This window comes from Sus scrofa, chromosome Y, assembly GCF_054392235.1.
Source record: "Sus scrofa isolate SSC_HxYL_T2T_F1_AM1 chromosome Y, Sscrofa_HxYL_maternal_Yorkshire_Landrace_v2.0, whole genome shotgun sequence".
Lineage (NCBI taxonomy): Eukaryota > Metazoa > Chordata > Mammalia > Artiodactyla > Suidae > Sus > Sus scrofa.
In genome coordinates this window covers 18,115,310-18,124,867 of record NC_139402.1, presented here as the reverse complement: position 1 = coordinate 18,124,867, position 9,558 = coordinate 18,115,310, and the positions used below count along the sequence as shown (strand labels likewise).

Here is a 9,558-nt window from a genome sequence, read left to right as displayed (position 1 = left end):
CCCAGATACCTACCAACTACTTAGAATCTAATTATCTCAGTGATTATTGTTTTAGAAGAATTTTACTGCTGTCTCTTGCATTAGATCTATGAACAGAGAAAAATAGGATAAAATAATTATTGTTTCCACTCATTATCTACCAAATCCTGATTAATATTCATAGTCTAGACTTGAAAAAGCTCTTTTTTAAAAACTTTTCAATTTATTTTTAAAATGATTTTTATTTTTCCATTATAGTTGGTTTACAGTATTGTCAATTTTCTACTGTACAGTGCAGTAACTCATTAACACACATACATTCTTTTTCTCATTGTCCTTCATCATGCTCCATCACAAGTGACTAGATATAGCTCCCAAGTTATACAGCAGGATCTCATTGCTTATTTATCCCAAATGCAATAGTTTGCCTCTATTAACTCCAGATTCCCAGTCCATCCCATTCCGTCCTCCTCCCCCTCAGCAACCATAAAACTCTTCTCCAAGTCCATGAGTTTGTGTCTCTTCTATAGAAAGATTTGCTCGTGTTGTTTATTAGATTCCAAATATAAGTGACATCATATGGTATTTGTCTCTCTCTTTCTGATTGACTTCACTTAGTAAGAGAGTCTCTAGTTCCATCCATGTTGCTACTAATGGTATTATTTCATTCCTTTTTTTAATGGCTGAGTAGTATTCCATAGTGTATATATACAACATTTTTTTTTTTTTGTCTTTTTACCTTTTCTAGGGCCGCTCTGGAGGCATATGGAGGTTTCCAGGCTAGGGGTCTAATCAGAGCTGTAGCCACCGGTCTACACCAGAGCCACCGCAACGAGGGAACTGAGCCGCGTCTGAGACCTACACCGCAGGTCACAGCAACGCCAGATCCTTAACCCACTGAGCAAGGCCAGGGATCAAACCCACAACCTCATGGTTCCTAGTCGGATTCGTTAACCACTGTGCCACGACAGGAACTCCTACAACACTTTCTTAATTCATTCACCTGTTGATGGACATTTAGGGTGTTTCCAGGTCTTTGCTTTTGTGAATTGTGCTGCAGTGAACATATAGGTGCATGTATCTTTTTCAAGGAAAGTTTTGTTTGTATATATGCCCAAGAGTGGGATTGTTGGGTCATATAGTAGTTCTATATTTAGTTATCTGAGTTACCTCCATACTATTTTCCATAAAAATATGGAACACTTCATGAATTTGCATGTCATCCTTGTGCAGGGGCCATGCTAATCTTCTCTGTATCATTCCAATTTTAGTATATGTGCTGCTGAAGTGAGCACTTGAAAAAGATCTTGATCCAGTTTACTATTAATACGCCTGGTAAGCATATACATTTAGTTTATTTGCTACTATTTTCTGTTACTTACTAAATTAGTCAATAGTGATAATACTTAAAACTTAGGCATACGTTATTGGAGATTGCTTACTATAGTAATGCTGTGATAAATTTGGAATTGTTTAAAATATTATTTTATTGGTACTTTCCTTAAACTTAGCAGCATTTACATATATTTTTCTAGAAGGGAAAAAAGTAAGGGTGTTTAACAGGCTTCTTCCAACCACCCCAGATTTAGTCAATGATGCGATAGAGAACATACCACCTGCTGAGATACGTACATGCTAACTGATCAGTTACTTTTAAATCATTTTGATTTCTTCTATTTACATGATTGCTTCCTGCACTCTAAAACTTTACATAATAGTGTAATTTTATCAAATTCACACCTTTCTTATATTTTAGTTGGTTTTTTTTTAAAGTTAAGATTTTTGTCGTCTTTTTTTTCCATTTCATTTGAAGTGCTTAAGTATGAACTAAATAAAACACCAATTGAACAACTGATCTATTTCTAGTGTCCAGTTTTTTTTTAATAATCTATACCCATGAGTGACATTTTACATATAATGTTAAATCTATTAAAAAAATCCCTGAATTATTTACGTACCACTGCTACTCTCCTTTCCTGATCATTTAGTCATTATATGGACTCTCGTTGCCCCACCAAGGAAATGAGTTACCAAGAATGTAGGAACAAGGATACCTTTATGAGAACTATAGAGATCAGTTGAGTACCCAGGCCAAAGGGGTAGAAAATTCAACCTATTTCGTGTGCTGGTCTGTGCCCAAATCCCTAGGTCATACAGAGCATGGTACAATTGGGAGAAAACTCCTCATACAGGGGGCTTCCAGCAGAATGGGAGCAACAAGGTGCATCCAACCTTCTGATTTGTCTGGGGGCTAGCCAGAGATTGATTTCTACCTCACCTGACTGGAAGGATTGACAGGGCAACTGGGCAGGTGGCAGCCTTAGTTGTGAAGACAACTGAAAATAGAGACAAGCACCACCCCATGTGCACCCACAAGCAGACATCAAGAAGATCAAGACATAAGGAAAAAGATGGTAGATCCTCCAGCTGGGGCATGTGGCACAAGTCTTCATTTGTACAAGATTAGGAGAATGCATCTGGTTTAAAAGGCAAAAAAATCAGCAGAAGATTACACTGTGCACCAAGGTTTCCAAAACGAGATTCTACAAACCTAAAGGAACTCAAACCTTAAATTACCTCACAATTTTTTTTTAAATTGCCTTAAAATACTCACTGTGCTAATGGAAAACATAGGTTGACAAAGAAATCAAACCAGGACAATGGTGAATGAGAATATTAAAAATGAGAATATTAAAAAAGTGATTTAAAAAAATTCTGGAGCTAAAAATATCTGAATTGAAAAATTCAATAGAGGTTTCAATGGCAGATTTAAGCAGGTAAAACTTTAAAGTAATTAAATAAGAGGTGCAAAAAAAAGAGTAAAGGAATTGAAAGGGTTCCAAAAGATGTAATTTGTCACGTGGATCTATCTATCCAAGTATCTATGTATCTATGTATCTATGTATCTATCTATCATATCTATGTATCTATGTATCTATGTATCTATCTATCATATCTATCTATCTATCTATCTATACTTTCTATCATATGTATCTATCATATCTATGTATCTATCTATGTATCTATGTATCTATCAATCTATCATCTATCATCCATCTATGTATCTATGTACCTATGTATCTATCATATCTATCATCTATCTATCTATCATCTATCTATCTATCATATCTATCTATCATATCTATGTATCTATCTATCATATCTATCTATTATCTAGCTATTATCTATCTATCTATACTTTCTATCATATCTATGTATCTATCATATCTATGTATCTATCAATCTATCATCTATCATCCATCTATGTATCTATGTATCTATCATATCTACCATCTATCTATCTATCTATCTATCATCTATCTATCTATCTATATATCTATCATATCTATCTATGTATCTATCTATCTATACTTTCTATTATATCTATCTATCGTATCTATGTATCTATCTATGTATCTATGTATCTATCATCTATCATCCATCTATGTATCTATGTATCTATCATATCTATCATCTATCTATCATCTATCTATCTATCTATTTATCTATCATATCTATCTATCATATCTATGTATCTATCATATCTATGTATCTATGTATCTATCTATCTATTTATCAATCATCTATCTATCTGTCTATCTATCATCTATCTATCATCTATATATCTATCTAATCTATTATCTATTTATCTCTATCAATCATTTATCTATCTATCAATTTCTTGACTTTCAGAAAGAACAGGAGTAAGGACATAAAGTTCGTTTTGGGAAATCATAGCTGAAAACACCCCAATCTAAAGAAGGGAATGAACACAGAAATTTGGGAGTCTTACTGCATTACAAGGAGAATACATCCAAAAAGACCCCAAATGTTGCTAATTAAATAGATAATGTTAAAAGTAGCAAGAAGAAATTAATCCATCACTTACAAAGCAGATATAATATTATCAGTGCTAAAGGGAGTAGGGTGACTGATTCAAAGTACTAATAGAACAATATGTTAACCAAGGATATTACATATGGCAAAACTCTCCTTCAAAAAAGGATGGGAGAAAAAAAGATGGTGGCAGAGGAGTAGGACATGAAGCTCACCTACTCCCACAAATACACTGAAAAATCCATCTGTATGTGGAACAATTGCACAGAAAATTTGGTAAATGTTGACAGAAGATCCCTGGATTTCAATGGAGCCTGAAAAACTTCACAAAACTGGGGAGGACAAAACAAAGACAAAAAAGTGAAAAGAGGAAGAGCTCCTGAACCATAGGAAGTCCCCCAATACCAGTGAGGAGAGTAGCCAGGACAGAAGAGTTTCGGAGTATTGAAGAGGAAATATCAATCAGTGTGAAGCAGAACTAATACTCAACCCAGCAATCCCTCTTCTGGGCATCTATCCAGACAAAATTTTCATTGAGAAAGATACCTGCACCCATATGTTCACAGCAGCACTATTCACAATAGCCAAGACAGGAATGGATTAAAAATATGTGGTACATATACACAAGGGAATGCTACCTAGCCATAAAAAGAAGGAAATCATGCCATTTGCAGCAACATGGATGCAACTAGATATCCTCATACTAAGTTAATTAAGATAAAATAAAAAAACATACAATATCACTCCTGTGTAGAATGTAAAATATGGCTCAGTTGAAGTTATCTACAGTACAGAAATAGATTATGGGTATGGAGAGCAGACTATGGTTGCCAGGGGTCAATGGGGAGGGAGTGGGATGGACAGGGAGCTTGGGGTTTGTAGATGCAAACTCTTACATTTGTAATGGATAAGCAGTGAGGTCCTGCTCTATGACTGGGTCACTTTGCTATAAAACAGAAATTAAAGAAATATTGTAAATCAATCACACTTCATTAAAAGAAAGAGCCAAAATAATTCCACCTGCCATTGCTATGTGAAGTAAGTCAGAAAGAGAAAGACCAATACCACACTACCACTAATATGTGGAATCTAAAATGTGGCACAATAAGCCTGTCTACAAAGAGAAACAGATCAAGGCCATGGAGAACAGATTTGTGGTTGCCAAGGCAGTAGAGCAGGAAGTGGAACTGATAAGGAATTTGGGGTTGTTAGCTGAAAACTATTACATTTAGACTGCATAAGCAATGAGACCCTACCATATAGCACAGGGAAATATATCCAACATCTTGGGATAGAACATGATGGAAGATAATATGATAATACTACATATATGTTAATGACTTGTATATTAATGATATTACCCACTTATTAATTACTTAGTATATGAACATTACTTAATATTACACTATATATACAAACACATACATGTATATATGAATATAAAATGTGTGTATTTATATATATGTATATGACTGGGTCAATATGTTGCACAGAATAAATTTAAATAATACTGTAAATCAACTATAGTATAATAAAAATAAAAAAATAAAATAGGGAAAAACCAATGAGACACAAAGGAAGGTAGTAAAAAAAAAAAGGAGGATACTAATGCTGCAAAACATTCAGGAAACAATAAAATGGCTATCACAGTCCTTTTCTTTGAGTAATTACTTTAAACAGAAACGGATTAAATTCCCTCATCAAAAGACTCTTAGAAATAAACAGGAGCTCCTGTTGTGGCTCAGTGGATTAGGAACCTGACTAGTATCCATGAGGATGTGGGTTTGATCCCTGGACTTGCTCAGTGGGCTAAGAATCAGGTGTTACCCCAAGCTGTGGTATAGGTCACAAATGTGGCTCAAATCCAGAATTGCTGTGGCTGTGGCATAGGCTGGTAGCTGGCCTTCCAATTCAACCCCTAGCTCAGTAACATCCATATGTTCTAGGTGTGACCCAGAAAAGAAAAAAAAGGAGTTGTCTTAATATAATGAGAGTGAAGTGGTTCTAACGACTGCTGTCATACTCAGAGGCAAGCTAGAACAACAATGTAGCAAGAAAATTGAAAAAAGAGAATTCAACTTGACATTTTATACAAGACAAAAAGGTACTGAAAACTGAATGAACACTTAAAATTAGCTTTAGGAGTGAGCCATCATGTATGTCAAAGTCATGAGGATGAATTACTGAGGGGTATGACCTAGAGAAAACTGAAGTATAAACACATCCATCCTTATAGACACATAAAACAGAATGTATTGGTAAACAATCATGACCAATTAGGTGGAAATCTTTGGCTTCGGAATAGATATTTGTATATCAAGGTATATTTCAGTGGAAAAAGTAACGCATAAGTGACAGGGGAATAAAAAAAAAATCTCTTGCATGGAATATATTACTGTACAAGTTTTTTGTTGTTGTTGTTGATTTTGTTTTTAACAATGCGGGAAGAACATCCTTGCAAAGAAATGAGTTAACAAGTTTTATGGGGCTTCAGAGTTCCCAATGTGGCACAGTGGGAACAAACCTGACAAGTATCCAGGAGGATGTGGGTTCTATTCCTGGCCTCACTCAGCAGGGTTAAGGACACAGTGTTGCTGTGACTGTGGCATAGGCCAGCAGCTGCAGCTCTGATTAAACACTTTACCTGGGAGCTTCCATGTGCCAAAGGTGTGGCCATAAAAAGCAAAGCAGACACCTGTCTATGGGCCTTAGATAGGGAGACAAAAAGTTCAGTTTGACTAAATCGATCCATATTTTAGTTTTTATGAAAATTGACCACTTTCCACAGGGATAATACTAATGGAGTAGAATTAATACTAATGGCTCCAAGAACTGAAATAGATGATATCAAACCAATTTTAACAATAGATATTAAATTATTGTCTGAGTTATAAACTAATCGGAATGTATAAGAATAGAAAAATAAAATATCAAAATAGTTATATAAGTAAAAACAGAAAATCTTAATGTTGAAATCATTATTAAAGATATTATGGGAAAAAACCAAGTGGTTAGAGATAGTGGGAAAAACAAAAGTTATAGGGCCACTGATCAGAGCAGTAAAATCTGTGAGGTGGTTTTCACCAATTTAAAAATTAAGAATTTTTTTGTGTGTGTCTTTTGTCTTCTTAGGGCTGCATCCCCGGCATATGGAAGTTCCCAGGCTAAGGGTTGAATTAGAGCTACAGCTGGCAGCCTATGCCACAGCAACAGCAATGCCAGATCCCATCCACATCTGTGACTTACACAGCAGCTCACAGCAACACTAGATCTTTAATCCACCAAGAGAGGCCATGGATCAAACCCACAACCTCATAGTTCCTAGTCAGATTTGTTTCTGCAGCACAACAATTGTAATTCCAGAAATGTTTGTGAAATATTATGTCAGTGAGTTTTCAGAGGCAGTTACTTAATGATTTTCACTGAAACAAATCTATCTAATGCATTTTAAACATTCCAAGAAGGAAACATATACCAATTAAGTAAACTACCCTGCTACAACATAGGATAGAAGGAAGAAATTTTGCTGGGGTGGAAATAATTTTTGTTAGCAAGTCCTGAGAGACCCTCAAATTCTTCATATTTAGTTTTTCAGTTCACAGTTAAGGTACACATTTCTCTAAAGTAAGAAGAGCAACATGGAAATGGCTGAGATTCTACAGCAAAATTGATAAATATTTCATACAAAATGAAAAAAACATTAAAATCACCAGGAAAAAGTATAGAGAAAAACTATGCAGTCAGGAAGACTGGAGAAGTTAGTTAGTATAGGCAAAGAAAATGAATAAAGAGCTTGAAATTGGGAAGATTCTACTAAAAATATTCTGAGCCAAAACCATCGTTTCTTGTCTGGTTTATTGTAGGTATATTTTCCTTTATTATTTATTCCCCAAACAATAGCCAGAGGAACTCTATTAAAAAACAGGCCAAATACAACAATGCTGTCAAAATCCTTCAGTTTCTGTTTACTTTGTGCAGTCAGCCTTTTACGATGGTTGCTAGGGTTCACTGGTGGTGATTAAGGATTTGGCATCATTGCTGCTGTGGCTCAGGTCACTGCTGGCACATGGGTTTGATCTCTGGCTTGGGAACTTCTCATGCCTCAGGCACAGCCAAAGAAGTAAAGATAAATAAATAAATAAGTTAATTAATTAATTAATTAATGTTTATAAAAATAACCTTAAAATCCTTCACTGTTACGGTTTGAATTCCATCTGCTCAAAATAGACATATGGAACTCCTAACCACTAGAGCTTCAGAAGGTCACTGATTATTTACAGATGACATCCTGTTAAGATGAGGTCATTAGGGTGGGCTCTTATCCAGTATGACTCGTGTCATTATAAAAGGGAAATTGGGTGCAGAGACCTACACAGAAGAAAGAGGTGTGAGGTTGTACAGGAAAACACCAAGAGATGACAGAGCTTGGAGGGATGCAGCTGCAAGCCAAAGAAAGCCAAGGATTTTTGCTACCTCCAGAAGCTAGAAGAATCAAGGAAAGAATTCCTTTCTAGAGTCATCAGAGGAGAGATGGTCCTGCCACTGTCTGATTTCAGACTTCTAGCTTCCGAACTCAGAGGTTAAATTTCTACAGTTTAAAGCCCCTAATTTATGATAATTTGTAATGGTACCCTTACGAAATTTATTTGGGCACCATCTTTCCTCATCTTCTACTATTCATAACATAATATTCTAGGCCTCCCCTTCCTCAGCACTTGTATGTGCCTTTATTCTAGTAACTCACAAGAACTTATGACTTAGGTCTCTACAAAGATGCATGTCTTCAGAAAGGCTTTGCTTGAGCCTCTTTATCTATAATGCCATTCCTCCCACCCGAGCCCTTTAAAGGGCATTGTTGCTGTTTCAAAATCTGGTCCCCAGTAATTTCCTCTTTTTAAAAATACATTTTTGATTATTTTCCTTTATTGTTGATTTACACTGTTCTGTCAAATTCTGCTGTATGTGAAAGGGACCCAGTCATATATGTATTTACATAGTATTTTTCTCACCTTATCCTCCCTTGTGTTTCATCACAAGTGACAAGATATAGTTCCCTGTGCTATACAGCAGAACCTAATTGCTTATCCACTCCAAATGCACTAGTTTTCCTCTTCTAACTCCAAACTTCCTGTCCATCTCACTCCTTGCCCTTCTTCCTTGGCAACCACAAGTCTGTTCTCCATGACCCTGAGTGTGTGTGTGTGTGTGTGTGTGTGTTTATTGGTAGATAGGTTCATTTGTGCCATTAGAAATCATATAAAAATGATGGCATATGGGATTTGTCATTCTCTTTCTGCCTTACTTCAGTTAGCATGAGAATCTCAAGTTTATCCATGTTTCTAAAGATAGCATTATTTTGTTCTTTTATGTGGCTGCATTCTGTTGTGTATGTAAACCACAAATTCCTAACCAACTTATCTGTCAATGGACATTTAGGTGTTTTCCATGTCTTAGCTAGTGTGTCTGCCACTGCTGTGAACATATGGATGCATTTAAAGTTTTCAATGAAGTTTCATCCAGATCAAGAGCCAGGAGTGTGATTGCTGGAACACACACATGGTAGTTCTGAAATTTTTTCTGAAGTGCCTCCATGTTTTTTTTGGTTTTGTTTTTGTTTTTGTTTTTTTTTTTTTTGCATGGGAGTGGTACCAATTCACATTCCCACCAACAGTGAAAGAGGGTACCCATTTCTCCAACCCTCTCCAGCATTTGTTAGTTGTCTTGTTACTGATGATCATTCTG

The 9,558-nt window shown here is 35.7% G+C and overlaps 1 non-coding gene across 1 annotated transcript; it reads right to left on the bottom strand.

The window, feature by feature from the left end:
* Positions 1–1,167: 1,167 nt before the first annotated feature.
* On the bottom strand, positions 1,168–1,274 carry LOC146394420 (U6 spliceosomal RNA). Its single transcript, XR_014836245.1, has one exon. It is a non-coding gene; the product is annotated as a U6 spliceosomal RNA (small nuclear RNA).
* Positions 1,275–9,558: the final 8,284 nt, after the last annotated feature.